The sequence below is a fragment of the Lepisma saccharinum genome, chromosome 11, assembly GCF_977018435.1.
Source record: "Lepisma saccharinum chromosome 11, izLepSacc3.1, whole genome shotgun sequence".
NCBI classification, from domain to species: Eukaryota; Metazoa; Arthropoda; class Insecta; order Zygentoma; family Lepismatidae; genus Lepisma; species Lepisma saccharinum.
In genome coordinates, this window is record NC_139239.1 from 13,113,178 (window position 1) to 13,128,566 (window position 15,389).

Genomic DNA, 15,389 nt, shown 5'->3' on the forward strand with positions numbered 1-15,389 from the left:
TGGCGCCTGGAACCACTGTCAAAGTAATCATTTATGAGGGTTTGTATTTTGAGTGTCAGCGTGTGTTTGTTTTCGCCCCTTCGTTAATTTAATCTAATCACAATTGAACTGTATCGTAGTCATTATCAAAATTAGCAGAAAATGACTTAAAATAAAACAAAACAACCACGACTTACTCTTCCAAAAATGGAGTTTCATTAGCTCGTACCTCTTAGAAAGTTGAGGTGGTAGTTTCAATTGAACAGCGTTTCATTAATGGATCAAGGCAGCTAATTCGGTGAACATTGACGTTGTTTTCCGAAAGTCTCAATTTTTCTCAGGCAATCACCCTCTTAAAATGGACGCATTTTCCGTGGTGATAAAATGACACGTTTGGTGCGAGTTCTTTCTGTATATTTTCCCCCCAATGGCATAACGCTGTCGCATTATAATGAAGAGGTCATGTGTTGGACTCCCCCCTTCTCTGGTGGAAGCACAATGCACACTGGTTTGTACTACACGTTAAACTGTAGGTTTTGTTTTGATTAGCCCATCTGAGCATAAAAGTGGGCTAAGAAACAAACTAACAAAATCGTATTCTGGATAGAGTGCCACACACGTAAATTTGCCGTTGCGTAGAAACGAATTTTCGTTTCGTCTCCCTCTCTCTTAGCATAATGTGTTCTACCCTGCTCGAAAACCTTCGCTATTGTTGCCACATTGTCATTCCATTCCTGGACACACTCGCGCAAACATCATTGAAAACAATTGAATAGCGCTCCAGCTAGTGGTTCCCACCGTTCGGTAGGGACGCTAATGTGGCAATATAGCACGGCGTAGTGCTTGCTTCTTTTATGCAGTGCGTGTTCATTGGCTAGCTAGTAACTAGTGTTGCCAACTGTAATAATGAAGCACTATTTCTGTCACGGAAGGGGAAAAGGCAGGTAAAGTGGCGGTGAGTTTTGTTGGATTGGAAGCACCATATTTTTATTTTATACTAAGTATTTGACCGGTTTGACGTTGTGTGCGTGTATTGCGTGTGTGTATGTAAAAGTGTGTGTTTGCTAATGAACGTTAAATTCCATAATGCCTCCAGTTCTGTCGAAGTTGAAATCAAAAACCTTGCATAGCCAAGCTCGGGAAATTCAAAGCAACGTGCACGAGTTCATGAAGGAGGAAGCCAGTCATGGTGTTAGCATCCCAATAAAGCATTTTGGCAAGAGAGCAGCGAACAGCAGCAACAAATTGTTCATATTTCATAATTTTGGAATTATTCAAAATAAATAAATTATGTGGCTCCAACATCATTTCAACTCTGGCTCCGGCACGTGTTCTTGTAGAAATTGCATAGAGGAGGCTGTCATTTTTGCTGCTTAATGCGATACATATTGTTTTCTGTGTTAAAATTGCCATGCTTTGATGGGTGACCAAGTTCATAGCAGGGCCGGCGGAAGGGGAGGGCGAACCGTCCCATCGCCCAGAGCGGCAAAATTTGAAGAGAAGAAAAAAATAAGCCTATTGAAAACTGTGATCGAGCGAGATATTCTTTTGCGCTGAATAGTATTGAAATAGCATAAGAAGTCTCATTATTTATTTTATATTTTAGTTAGGAATATATTGATTTTCAATTTTCCGTTGCTGCGTAATGACCGGGGGGGGGGGGTCGAAATAGAGCGGCATCTGCCGCCACCTCCCAGGGAGGCAAAATGACTAGCGCCGGCCCTGGTTCATAACAAAAGAAAAAGCCGCGCAGCTTATCGTCTAGTGGCAGTATATGTACTTGTTATTGTTGTGGAAGCCGGCATCCTTTGTAAATGTACAACAAAGGCAACCGACTGTCGCCGATCTCAGAGAGGAAATAATAATACTGCTTCAGGAGGAGTGTTATGGTGCAATTGTAGCGGTTTAACACGTTGGCATGTTATTATCTGCCGTTGCAGTTCCATACCAGTGTATACGGGTTTTGGGAGTGAAAAGTTAGAACGCCACCAGTGCATTAATGCAATGAAAAATAATATATATATTTTTTTATTTTGTTTGAAATCACTCAAATAAGGAATCGTATGAAGAAGTCTTCTTTGCAGCATTTTTGGTAATTTTACTTATGTGTTAGTTCATATTTTGCGAATTTTTAGTCCATATGTATGTAGCTACATACAAAGCCACTTGTTAGTACATATTAATCCTAGTCCTGGTATAATGCATGACGTTTAAAACTCAACGTTAGATAGACCTGAATTCTCTAATTTTATTGTTGTACGTAACAGCTGTGCATCGGCGCACTGCAGCGATTTTTCTATCTGCTCCATTAGCAACACTGCTTCTTTAGTTGTTTCGCGCATGGCACGGCAGAATTATCTGCGCTGGACTCTACTTCGTGACATAACTTTTCTCTTTACTTCAGCTGCATCTACAGATTCTGTCGACATTTTCGGCTGATTCGTGTGGCAAGATTTATGTGTCGAACGAGGATTTCTAAATATGATAAACCAGTCATTAGCAATTGAATAATTCTGCAGCTTTTTCCATACATAACTGGTTTATTAAAATTTATTCACTTCGGTATTGTAGTGATTATTGTGATTCGTTCTTATTAGTAGAACGAATATAAAATTGATATTTCGCATACCATATTGATATTTGAAGATGGCAGGTATATAAACATTGTAATGAAATAAAAAAAGGACACTTCTGGAATTTCAATGTAGAGCTAATTAAAACTATAATATACTCTCTAGCATACTTAAACCCGAAGGTTTATGGCTGCAGCAACATAAGCCTTCCATCTGTTTCTATCCGGGGCAAGATCAATCCAATCTTTCCCATCCTTACCGATTTCTTTTAGGCCCATCTCAACGTTATCCGTCCATCTTCGTCTTGGCCTTCCTACTGGTCTCTTACCATCAGGTTTCCCAACAAGAATCCTGTAAACTATTCTTTCCTCTGCCATTCGTGTCACATGGCCTGCCCATCTAAGTCTTCTTGATTAAATTATTCTAATAATAATAATTATTATTATAATTAAAAGTCGAAATAATTTATTGTGTTGCTGGAGGAAGTAACGCTAAGATGATGTTTTTATTTGTTTATTTGAGATTATTTTAACCTTTCCCAGGCCGGGATTTATATATACGTATGTGGAGGCACCAAGACCTCATTCCAATCCCCTCTACAGAGTTTCAGTTCTTTCAGTTAGAACTTCTCGCCAAGTTATATGGTGCGGTTTGTTATTATATTTTTTACCACATCCAAAGTACCTAATTTTTTCATTATGTGGTACTTCCCAAAGCAGTCTTTCCCAGTGAAGGCCCGGAGAGTGCAGTCCTCAAGTTCACCCTAAATTCTGATCTAATCTTGATCATACCCTGCATAATTTTGAGCCTCCTAAGCCTACTAGCTGCTTCTAATCATGATCACAGTTTTTGTTTCAATAGCTCTAGTAATTACTTTCACTTTCTAATGACAAAATTGGCTTTATTTGGGATGGTAATATGTGAACATTTCTAGCATAGATAATATTCACAAGTAAAATGTACATGTTATGAACACCAGAATACACGTATTTATTGAATCATTCATATATCCCCAAGTACAAATGTACTTATTGAATTTGAGTGGGTGGGCAATCGGGAGGGCACAGAAATTTTTGAGTGAGCGCTTGCCCACCCGTGCCCACCCCTGTCGCCGTCCCTGTGGACAACGCTAGTCAAGATTTCTCCGCCATATCGCATGTAACGCAAGCGAAAGCAAACAATATAAAAATACTCGATATTTCTAAAATTGACATTATTTGCGTGGAAAAAACGAAACGCGAACTTGAAGAATCCTTAGGAATGCAGAATACGTAACTATCAATGTGAAAAATACGAAAATAAGGGAATTAGAGACGTTTGGTGGTTACTGAAATAATAATGATTTGTGTTACATAAAGGAAACAAAAACTTGATAAAAACTTACACATACTAAAACCAACTATTTCATAATTTATTAAGATCTTTAACCAGTTAGTAAAGTACGTAGTTTGTTACTTTATAATATCTGATATATTTAAAAGTAATAAATTTATTTATTTTTAGGTAAATAATAATAATAATAAATTTTTAATTTAGTAATTTATTTTCAGTTTTAATAACATTATAAATATGTATATCGTATAATTTATATGTATGTTTGTGGGGAGGGGGTTTGTAGATTAAGATCTTTTTCCCCCCACCAGTCTTAAATGATTTCGCACCCTGATCTGGGCCTATTTCAGGAATAGGCCTAATGCTGCAGCATCAATAACACCCAGGGTAATCCGGCCCTGGCATGCGGAAAAGTACATCACGTAAAAAAAAAATCTGTTATTAAAAAAAAAACTATAAAAGTAAAAGTACAGTTCCGCGGAATTATTATGTATTATTCCTTACCGGATTCACAACAGTAAAGCACTTAAATTGTGAATATTGTAAGTAACGTAAACAAGTGCTGTGCAAATTTTGAGTTCCGATATCTTTTCTGTTGTTGACGATCGTCTTTTCAAAAATCTTATTTTTACAACAGCATTGATTATTCAATTATCATACAAAATTTCTGAGGTTAAGATGAAATTAAACCTGAAATTTAATGTAATACCAGCACGTTCAGCATGAAATTCCTCATGTATTTAAATGTGAGAACAATTGCCCATCAAAAACGTGGGGACACAACAGGGGTGCTGCCAGACTTACAATAGTTTGCTTTGACCTGGCTCTTTGACCCAGGCGCCTACGTCAGAAGTCGAAGTTATAACTGATCGCACACTTCCCAAACAACTTTGTGTCAAGCCCCGCCTTTCGTCTTCTGACGTAAACATTAAATACTTAATAACTAACCTGTGGCTTTCGTTGTTAGGTTAGCATAAATATACATGACATTTCTCGGGGCTGAATCAAAAAGCTATTATTTATACCAAAAGTCCTAAAACTAACAAGTGCAACGAACAACGAAGGAATTTTGCTCGACGTCAGAAGGCATGACCCAAAAGTTGTTTGAGAAGCGTGCGATAAGTGAGGCTGGGTTTGCCGGGAAAGGGTGTTTGAGTAGTGTGCTCGTAATATGAAAAGTTGACACTATTTTATGGAAAAAGGCATAACTTCACCTTAAAGAATGTTACGCAATGCAGAAAAGGTAAGTACCAGTGGTAAAGTTAAGGAAATAAATGAGTTAACGGTGTCCGGGCGTTATCGCATATTTACCCTGAATTCTATATGAAAACTACAATGGTTATTACAGTAACAAACTTTACAATGTTAATAATGTGTGAAATATGCATAACTTTAAATGAGAAGAGTCCTCACACCTTCCAAATATTTTCTAACGTATCGCTACAGCGCCTTGAATAAGGTATTGTGGAAAACGACCCAAGGAATTGGTTCCCCAGACAGATGAGAAACATAGATGGCAGTGCGATCAATGTCGGTGCTAATTTTCTTATGAAAGTAATGCGGCTTTGTTAGTTTTTGGAATATATTATGCAGATTTGTTTGTCTTGAAAGGCGGTACGTGAATTGATGGAAACAGTTATATTTGTGGAGTGATTTGCAGTCACGGAATGACATTACTTTGGAAAGAAAAGTAAAATAAAATTAATAAATAAATAGCATGCGTAACACAAGAAGAAACATCGCAAAGTGATTCCGGACGTCAAGGGTTGGATTGTGTACTAGAGTTTAATTTTTCTATGTTATTAGAATATAAATAGTATCCTGAGAGATATTTCATACCGAGGCGACAAACCACAAGTGTCCGTAATCAATGCAGCCTTTCGAACCGTAGGGACACAAGCTCTGACTGCACCGTTTCCTCAACGAGATTTTACACCAAAGAGACACACGACAAACGATACGAGGATTTCACACCAAAGCGACACGGGTCATTCGGTCCAAGGCAACTTTCACACCGAAACGACACATGTTGCTTGGAAACGAGCCAATCAAGAGCAACATTTCACATCGTAGCGGCATGACAGGAAGCACAGGCCAGCATTCGGTTGGTGAAATCCTAAAGCGACAAGTGTCGCGTGCCCCTTGTCGCTTTGGTGCGCAATCTCCCTAAAGCAAGACACTCATTGCATCGCGCATGCGCGAACAACAAACCACGGCAACATGTTGCAAGCTATTGAGGAAATAGCCCAGTTTGAGCGACGCACAAGCGTCAAAGCGACACCTGTGGCTTATCGTGTCGCCTAGATCTGTTGTTGTAATGTGCGGTTTTTCGTGTCGCCTATCTGTTGTTCGCACGATTAGCAGCGAACGCTTGCCAATAGACTGAAGGCACCAAGTCACTGTCACTTAGTTGGGAACTCCCCCTGTAGCGCGTCGCTTCGGTCTGAGCACCTTCCTTTAAGGAGCTCTCCGGCCGAAGTAACAAGTAGCACGCGAATACGTCATATGAACTGTTTGGACCCTCATGTGCAATGAATGCTATTTTACAGTCTGGAAGTGTGTGTCACTAGTGTGACAGTGTGAACATCCCGGGTCGCTTGTCCCATTGGTTTGAAAGTTTCCTTACACTCATGTCGATGGCACTAAGAAAGTTTTGTGGGGTTCCCCTTGTCGTTTCATGGAATCATCATTATTATCATCGCCGCGATTAGTTTAAAGCGGAAGAAAAGAGACAGTAAATATCCAAAATACAAATGCTTCAGTGTGTATATCTTTAAAAGAAATGATGATGATAATAATAATAATAATGAACCTAATTCATACACAAAAATTTAGTTGCCAAGAGCATTCCACGCATATTTTTTCTCCCGTATTATTAACGAAAGTATGACGATAACAGGACAGGACGTGGTCGACTGTCTAGAATGTTCGTTAATATCTTCACGACCACTGTACCAAATATCATAGCAATTATCACATTCATAGAAATGCTTCATGTAAAAGAATCAGACGTTGCAGCGAAAACTCCATTTACTTCCATTATTAGCAGACGAATACCAAGCACCGGGTTCAACACCGAGGACCATTGTGAATTTGGCAACTTCAGGCAGAAGCTCCTGGTCCTGGAGGGTGTTGTCTTCCAAAAGAAACTTCCTTATGTCACTCATGGCAGTTAGAAGCACTTTCTTCTGTTTGGCAATATCACCAAGCATGGACATGTGTAAGGAGAGTCTATCGACATCCAAATTTTGGCGAAGGAATTCTCGCGTTTGCTCAAAGTTTGTTGTGCAACTGTTCACAGTTGAGATGCATTCTTTCTCTACAGCTGTTATTTTTTGTAGACCTGTAGATTCATCTCCTTGTTTAACACATGATTTTTGCTGTGTCACACACGTCAGTGTATATTGATTTATAATATTATTTTGGAGTGTAGAACTTGTGATGTTTGGCAGCATCAGGATTTTCAAGTCTCTTAGGGACGTGACGTTGCCGGGGCAATTCTGGCTCATCAACGAGGCTGGGTTTGCCCTCTGTGCATTTCTGCCAGAACTGCTCAAAACCCATTCGCTTTTCTTGAAAGATGTCAGTCAAGTATTTTAGTTTCGATTCCACTTTTGTAGCACCAATGCGTGGAGACTGAATCTTACAGTTTACCTCTTCTATTGGACCCATCACATGGCAGTAGAGGGAGAGAAATCAAAATGTCTTGAAGTGAAGCAGTCTCCAGGAATCCAAAAAAAGGTAAAAAGGTAAAGTGTTCCCCTGTGCTTAGCACCATGCCATGAAGGCGTATAGGGGGTGTGGGGGTAACGCCCCACACTTTCTAGATCCGGTCGTGAGTGGGGGTGATGTGATCAGCATCACACCCCTGACTGCCTTTACCCCCCAGGGTTTCCCCCAGGTACCCATGTTATTCGACGCTGGGTAGGCGCCGGAGCCGCTTCCACCGTTAGAAAAGTTCCCAGATTTGAACCGGCCGGGGATCGAACCCGGGACCTTTAGCATGGTAGTCAGACGCGTTACCGACTGAGCCACCGCGGCCACACAGGAATCCAGCACATTTTAATGATGCATCACTAGAATGTTCTTCAGAAAATTTCTCAAGAAAATTTATAAGGTTTTCATAGTTCCTTAAGATCTGTTGCACACTGGAGGCTCTCAACGTCCACCGACAAGGGCAAAGTGGTCGCAGTCCAGTATGGCCAGCCTTCTCATTCACGTCAATAATATTCCTAAATATTTGCATTCTTTTAGGGGATTCCCAAACAGTCTTTAACAAGTCGTTGGCTAAATTCAATATGTCTCTGATTAATATGTATAATAGTAAATAATAATTATATACTTAGTATATAGTAATAAGTCATGTGTTTTGCTGTCTCTGGTCATAGCCCCCCCAAAGTTGATGGTTTAGCGGTCTCAGCCCCCCAAAGTTGATGGTCTAGAACATTTCTAATGTGTGTTTAAAGTTAAGTTCATGTGGCACAATTCAGAGTAAACTTTACAAGAAAAAAAAATTAATACATTAGATCCTCTTAAGCAAAATTATTCGGGGGGCTCTGCACCCACATCATTAACATTGGGGGGCTCGAGCCCCCTTAAGCCCCATGGAGTCGGCGCCTTTGCTGTAGAGCCACGGGTTATGTTTATGGTTCAGACAGGCACGTAGCCAAGAGGGAGCTAGGGAGCTGAAGCCCCCCCCCCCCCCAATCCTACAAATGCTTCGTTGGTTTATAAAACTGCAGCATTTTTTAATTTTTAAGCAACTGAAGTCGACCTTACTTAATCTATGTTTTGCCTGGTGTTTCGTTCATTGGCATGTCCAGGAGGGGGGTGTTGGGTGGGGTTCATAACCCCCATCCTGAAGGCACCACTACCTTAATGGAATTCACTATTTTTCCTCCTCTTGACTTCGGCTGCTCTCCTTTTTCTGGAAATTTGCTCTGTTCGCTGATGGTGCGATGCCGATGGAAGGTTGAGCATATGGGGCTGGGACGTTGACAGACCCCCCCCCCCCCCCCGCTTCTTTACAACTACTCTCGGAACTGCCAACTTGACATTCTTCTTATTCGTGTAATCCTCAACACGTGGATGATTTAAATTCTCCCCTACCCTGCCCATTCCCAAACTGCTCCTTTCCAGTCATCCCAGCCTCTGCAAGTGAGTGTCACATTTAGGTTTTCCTTCTCACAAGCCAATCCGAGCAAACTCATAAATCTCCAAATTGTCTGTATTTCTCCATCCCACATCAGTCAGCTTGCGGGGTAGCGATGACTGGGCCAGGGTGCACTCTGAACCACCCCCTGTATGCTTATTTGTCAGGTCCAGAAATCAGCGTTTGAGAATTCTGAAAATCCCACCACCATTGTTCAGTTAGCACTGCATTAGTTGTTCTGTGTGGACTATGCTACAAGAGCTAGAAGTGCAGCACTAGGGGAAAATGTCGAAATGTCAGCTAAGTTTGCTTGACTTCTTCTCAAAACGACCGAAGCCAGGAACCAGTTGTGAATCTGAAGGTAAGCAACCATATGTCAACTGCATACTGTCTCCCATATGCAAATGTAGTGGTGCAGAAATGGGGGGGGGGGGTAGAAGGGTGGCACAGAAACGGGGAAGGGGGTGGTGCAGGAACAGGGGGAGGATCCCTAAAATTTTTACTGTGACTCGAAAGGTTCAACGTCACACATTTCTTGTTTTGATTTGGTCCACTTTATGCACAAAAAGGCTAATCGGGGCTAGACCTACAGTTGAAAGTGGGATCCGAACCACTATGTACCTCCACCGGGTGTCGAGCCCGGGACCATTTAATTACAAGGTGAATCACAGATTTAAAATTAATGTAAGTACTTATATTTTAATGTCACCACTTACAATTTTAACAAATTAAATAGAGCTGTTCCAAACCCGCAAACTTAAGTGGATAGTAATTTGTTTTCTCCTCTTACTTCACCTTCGCTTGCACTCGAGTGATTCCATGTTTTCATTTGGTTTAATTTTCTTCGGTTTTTGCCGCTTTTGGCTAATTGCGAAGATGAGGGTGGCTAATTGCGAAGATGAGGGTGAGACTCACAAAGAACACCCATGCCCAGACCGGGATTCAAACCCAGAGCTTTTGGCACCTTAGCGCACTCTGTCAGGGAGGTCAGCTTGCTGTCATGTTTATAACTTCCTTCCCTTGTTTCGATGTCAGAAACTTCAACAACATTTCTGCTTCGCTGTGTACAGTTTTCCCCTTCAAGATAAAACAATCACTTGACACTGACTGAAGGTGACAATGATGTAGAGAAGAATGCAACACTTTGATAATGCAAGGTAAGATTACATGCAGGGACGTAGCCACGGGGAGGCCCAAGGGGGCTGAACAGCCCCCCCAGAAATCCTACAAATATCTAATATAAACAATGTATAGAGATAGTTAATTTTACATCCTTAGCAGGATAAAACCTTAGATCAAAAAAGTTTTATGTTTAATAGAGGAACCACTATTTTTATATCCTACCATTTAATCCAAAGAATAAATGGATCCACAACTCTCAAAATGTATAGTTTTCTTTGTGAGAGGTCATGGGTAAAATTTGGTCCTAACTTTTAAAGCCTTTTTCTTAACTCATTTTGGAAAACAATAACAAAATACAATAACTACAAATTGCAGTACACTAACTGTACAAATATATGAAAAACAATGGGCAACACTTGTGTTGAATATTCACTCATACAGTGCAATGTCTCTCCATTTATATAATAATAATAATAATGATAAATTTGGATTAAAATTGGTTTATTTTTAATAACTTATAATTGTTATTATTGTAAAAATGTCATTTATAACCGTGGTAATAATTATCATCATCATTATTTCTACTAATCATGTTCTATCTCTTGCCTGCCCCCTTCCTCTACAAATATTTCAGCGGACGCCTGTGCTGATAAGGTATGAGTCCCCCTCCCACCTAAATATAATAAAATCCTGACTACGGGCCTGGGTTCAGATGTGCTAAACAATGGATGGCCTAAAGTTGAATGTTACACACTGTGAGGCCTTTTGAACAAACTGCTCAATGGTATTATTAGATTATTGACCTTTCAAGAATTGTAATTGCAATATCTAGTACACTCTATGCACTGTCTTATTTTGTAAACCGTCTTTATTCTCAAAATACAAATAATAGAAATACAATAATTTTTCACTGTAAATGCTGAAAAACCTATATTAGTCAAGAATGCAGGAAATATGGGTCAATAGATGATAATTCCTTCAATTCTTGTAATTATGGACACACATATAGACCAGGGTTATTGGTGGGGTGTTATAAATCAGAACACAATATACAATTTTTGAGTAATTGCTAAAATCTTTACTGCTGGTTTTGGTTGATTTTAGTGCATATATATCCATCCCCTAGCACAATCACCTACCTCCAATAGATATCGCAGAATAGACATGTGCCACCTCATAAACAAAAACATGAGAATTTAGCTGTATTTACGCTCTGGTGATCCAGGTAAGAGTGTGGTACTCACCTGAAATACTGAAAATATTGTATTTTCTTCATTTCAAATCAAATGTAAATAGAGTTATGAAGCACTTTAAAGTGTTAAGATTGGATCTATCAGAGCAGGAAGTGTGGCTTTTTGAGTGGTCACCATGACATCATCTGACAGCCATTCAGTGAAATGTGAGTAAGTTGTTCACCCTGCACCGTGTTGCCATTTTTAATTGTTCATTATTGAAATGTGTTTCTTATGTAATATTTTGTGTTATTTTACAGGCCATTGATTGAACCATGGCACAGCCAAATGTGGAATTTACCAAGGAGGAGTTGCGAGGTGTCATGAAGTTCTTCTTCCTGCAACAGAAGTCGCCGAAGGAAATCCATGGTTGCATGCTAGACACATTGGGTGTACCATTTTTTTCTAAATTGGTCTGCGGCTAGTGCTTCAAGTTTGTGGTTGGTGGTCCTTATAACCCATAAAAAATTCCAACTTGATCAGATAACATCTTCAGGCTGCGCTTTTTGGTCAAAATTTTAAATTTTTATGAAAAAATGTCAATAACTTGCAATTTTTCCTGATGGTTTCTCGATGTTTCTGGAGTGATTTAATGGCAAAAAATTACATATATTGGTTGTATGTTGCTTAATATTAACGATTTAGTGTGTTTGAATCAGGGAAAATGGTTTCTTAGTTCGCCGAAATTAGTCAAAAAATGCCAAATATACAGAAATGTTACGGATGTTGGGTAGGCAATAACCTGCTTTAATTTCTCGACCCCACAGACTTAAATTTACCAAAAACGATAAGGTAATAGGAAAGGAAGTAAACTGCAGCTCTTAGTTCATCGACTAATCGACTATCCAGCACTCACCACGAGGAGGTGGCTGCAATTGAGTGCCGCCTGCCCACCCACCCAGGTAGACTGGCCTATTTAGGTTTTGAAGTCCGCTTTGGTATCTAACTTTGGAAATATTTTCCTGTCCTCCAATCGAGCTCTGATATAGCCATCTCGGGAGTCATAACCACATACAGCAATTGATGGGATCGATGGGAGTACTAGGGTGATGGAAGAAGAGTCCTACAGGTGCAAGATATAAGCAACGCAGGTTCTGGCATTATTAATGTATTTGCATCTACCTTTTCATGGTAAGTGTTGGATAGTCGATAAACTAAGAGCTGCAGTTTACTTCTTTTCCTATTACCTTATCGTTTTTGGTAAATTTAAGTCTGTGGGGTCGAGTAATTAAAGTGGGTTATTGCCTACCCAACATCCGTAACATTTCTGTATATTTGGCATTTTTTGACGAATTTTGGCGAACTAAGAAACCATTTTCCCTGATTGAAACACACTAAATCGTTAACATTAAGCAAAATACAAGCAATATACGTAATTTTTTGCCATTAAATCACTCCAGAAACATCGAGAAACCATCAGGAAAAATTGCAAAATTTTGACTTTTTTCATAAAAATTTAAAATTTTGGCTAAAAAGCGCAGCCTGAAGATATTATCCGATCAAGGTGGAATTTTTTATGGGTTATAAGGACCACCAACCACAAACTTTAAGCACTAGCCACAGACCGATTTAGAAAAAAACGGTTTTTCGAACCACCCTAGTGTACATTGCCCTTAATACGCCACTGTGAAGAAATGGTGCTCAAACTTTAAGCGTGGTGATTTTTCCACAGAAAATGGTGAAAGGTGTGGGAGGCCAGTGTCAGTGTCAACTCTGGACAAAAGTGGACCTGATTTTGAGTAACAGACGAATTTCACTTCAAGTGATAGCTGAGACCTTGCACATATCCAAAGAACGTGTCTGGTAAATAATCCAGGATCAGTTTGACATGCACAAACTTTCCGCGAAATGGGTGCCCATACGTTTGAATGCCGATGAGAAACGCAAACATGTGACATCTTCTCAGGTGATTTTGCGAACTCTATGGACGATTTTTTGAATCGGCTTGTTACCCAGGATGAAAGTTGGTTCCACTACTTTGATCCTGAGACCAAACAGCAGTCATGTGAGTGGCACCACTCAGGAAATCCCAGGCCAAAGAAATTGAAAGAACAGAGGTCTGCAGGCAAGGTGGTTGCCTCAATATTCTGGGATAAGGATTGTGTTTTGTTATCAGATTACCTTCCAAAGGGACAAACCATAACATCAGAATATTACTGCAGTCTTCTGGCTAAGTTAAAGGATGCTATTAAAGAAAAGCGCCGGGGAAAGTTGAGAAGAGGTGCGTTGTTTCTGCAGGACTATGCTCCCGTTCACAAGGCTGGAAGAACAATGGATTTTCTGAAGGACCTATGGTTTCAGTGCATTGACCACCCACCTTACTCACCAGACCTTGCACCTTCTGATTATTATATCTTAGCTAGACTAAAGGACAGAAATTTAGAAGTGATAACGAGGTTATAGCAGCTGTCGAACAGGTTTTTTTTTGCAGACCAGGAGAAATCATTTTTTTTGGAGGGGTTAGAGAAGTTGGAGCAATGAAGTGCCAAGTGTGTTGACCTTCGGGGAGAATACGTTGAATAGCCTGAAACTTTCGTGCCTGTAGCTAAGGTCTTTTTGGGCTGGGCCGAGAACTTATCAGCCCCCTCGTATGAGTATAACAAGTAGTGTTAATGCTTGAGTAACGACTAATTACAATGACCATGATTTTCTCAATATCAAAGGAGGTGACAAGTCTGAAGTTGCACTTGTATTATTCACATATCCAAGCTTTTCAAACTTTTTGAATGAAAGACTGAGGAAACTTAATTATTTCTGCCTTTCGATGTGTTACCCTGTATGTATGTGGAATGTCTGTAGGGTTATTCCATACTATTCTATGAATTTTGAATTAATTTGTTCCTTTCACAATTTTTAAAAATGTATCAATAATTTAATCTCTTATTTCTATATCCTTCAAGTGTTCAAAATTGGCATTGAAGTTTTTTCACACTTGCATTTAGATCTGGCGGCCATTTTCAATAAGTCAAATGCTGTCATTTTAGCATTTTCAGACATTTATAAAAATCGCTTTGACATATGTTGTATAATTCCAAATGTAATGATTCAAAAACTAGTTTATTCATAAATAAATGCTCTTTCATTTTATTTAACACCATTTTTACTTCCAGATTAGTAGTTTCCATGCTATACTACAATAAATCTGACAAATTTTTTTTCAAAATTTCTCATTTGTGGGGTACAAAAATTGAAAATTTTGAAAAAATAAAAAAGTTTATGCTCTGTGACCCCAAGTGGGAGACAGAGGAAAAATCCTAAATTTGCACCACAGTGAGACCTCTTGAGATTCAACATAACATTCAAATTTGGTGAATGTTTTTCCAAATAAAATAAAAATTTAAGATTAAATTTCCCCAAAATTAGCCCCTTCACAATACTAAATAAAACATGTGTGGAATTTGGAAATGAATAAATTGCTAGATAAAAGATAGTTATAAATACATTTGGAATAAAGGTTATTGAAAATGTATATGAAATATTAATCTGAACATTAGATGTTAATAAAAAATGGTTAATAAACTAAACGAAAGAGCATTTATTTCAGAAGAAATTGTTTTTTGAATCATTACATTCGAAATTATACAACAGAAGTTATAACGATTTTCATAAATGTCTGAAAACATTAAAATCACTGCACCCAACTAATTAAAAATGACTGGCAGATCAAAATGCAAGCCTGAAAAAATTTCAATGTCAATTTTGAACATTTGAAGGATATAGAAATAAGTGATTAAAATATTGATATGTTTAAAAATGCTGATGTGACATGGTTTGGTCAAACTGGTGTGGAATAGAGAAACAGACAGCCAAACACAAGACAAGGACGAGAAACAACTTTTCCTAACATTTTCAGTGCATGTACACAGAAGTGAAAATATCATAGCAAACGTACTATTTCAGACCCTTTTCTGAAAATTAGTTACTCCCTTACTATGTACTGTACAGACTTTAAATTTTTAAATAAATAAAATTTTTGCCTGCCTCTGTTTCAGAGTGGTT